Below are 1288 nucleotides of genomic sequence, written 5' to 3'. Positions count from 1 at the left end.
GCCCCCCCCTGCCACAGACACCCTCCACAGCTGCGTATCGCGGCCTTCTCCCAAGGCTCTCGCTGGACTTGGGGGGGGATGGTTACTGGCAGCGGTTTGCGTGTCACCCGGAAAGAGCCTGGAGGCAGCAGTGGGAAGGAGGGAGGTGACAGAGCTGGGATTCACGCCCAGGGGCAGCGCAGGGTTGGGAGCAAAGCCCAGCACTAGCTTAAAAATTGCTTAAAAACAATTCCCGCCCGGCCAAGAGGCAAGGCCATCGAGGATGGTTTGTTCAGAGAAAGCAGCCCCACCAGGTGCTCAGCCCAGCTGGGGCCAGCACCCTCCTGTCCCCCGCCAGGAGCGTGGGGACACGTGGGCGGTGAAAGCATCTGCTCGGGTAAAGGGACCTTATCAGGGACCTTGCCAAAAGGGATGACAAGGAAAAGAGAGAGGCGTACAGAGACACAGACCTGGCCAACAAATGATAGTGGAGATAAGTATAATAAACCATCATCACTCATGCTAATCGCTGGGCTATGACAAATCTGCCGGCATCACTTCAGGGCGGGCCAGCCTGGCTTTTGCGACTGTAAGGATGCAAAGCTGGGGGTTCCAGATACTCGGGGGTGTCAGTGGAAGTATATGAACAGCTAAAGGCATGTGCAGTGGAAGGGAATCAGGGAGGAAAAGGTGTGGGACAGGCAGAAAGGACTATAAAAGGGCCCGTGGGTAAAACAGAGTCAGTCTGCGCTTGGCTGGCTGGTGAGTCAGAGTCTCCAGGTCCAGGCAGGGGTATCAGGCAGGTGGAGGGTCCATGCTGGTGGCTGGGGGGGCCACGAGTGTGGGAAGCCTGTGGGATGAGTGTGTGAGTGCTGTGTGTTTGCAGTGAGCTTCAAGCTGGACCAGCCGGTGAGTAGGGGACCCGTGGGAGGGTCAGAGGGCCTGGGGTCCAGGCAGGCGTACCGGGCGGACAGAGGGGCCATGCCGGGCAGCCTGCTGGCCCTCGCCTGACCCTGCTTGAGGATCTGCAAATGCGCACGTGAACCCAGAGAGTGTCACATCTGTGCCTGCACTAGTGACTGGCAGTGAGCTTCAAGCTGGACCAGCCGGTGAGTAGGGGACCCGTGGGAGGGTCAGAGGGCCTGGGGTCCAGGCAGGCGTACCGGGCGGACAGAGGGGCCATGCCGGGCAGCCTGCTGGCCCTCGCCTGACCCTGCTTGAGGATCTGCAAATGCGCACGTGAACCCAGAGAGTGTCACATCTGTGCCTGCACTAGTGACTGCAGCAGGCTGTGACCAGGGTGTGCGTG

General features: G+C 60.3%; 1 protein-coding gene across 1 annotated transcript in view; it reads right to left on the bottom strand.

Annotated features, from left to right (window-relative positions):
- The window catches only part of LOC104076646 (butyrophilin subfamily 1 member A1-like), a 10034-nt gene that overhangs the window by 8412 nt on the left and 334 nt on the right, over positions 1 to 1288 (bottom strand). The window lies entirely within an intron of this gene.

This window comes from Fulmarus glacialis, unplaced genomic scaffold (genome assembly GCF_000690835.1).
Source record: "Fulmarus glacialis isolate BGI_N327 unplaced genomic scaffold, ASM69083v1 scaffold23635, whole genome shotgun sequence".
Classification (NCBI taxonomy): domain Eukaryota; kingdom Metazoa; phylum Chordata; class Aves; order Procellariiformes; family Procellariidae; genus Fulmarus; species Fulmarus glacialis.
This window is presented reverse-complemented; position numbering and strand designations above follow the sequence as displayed.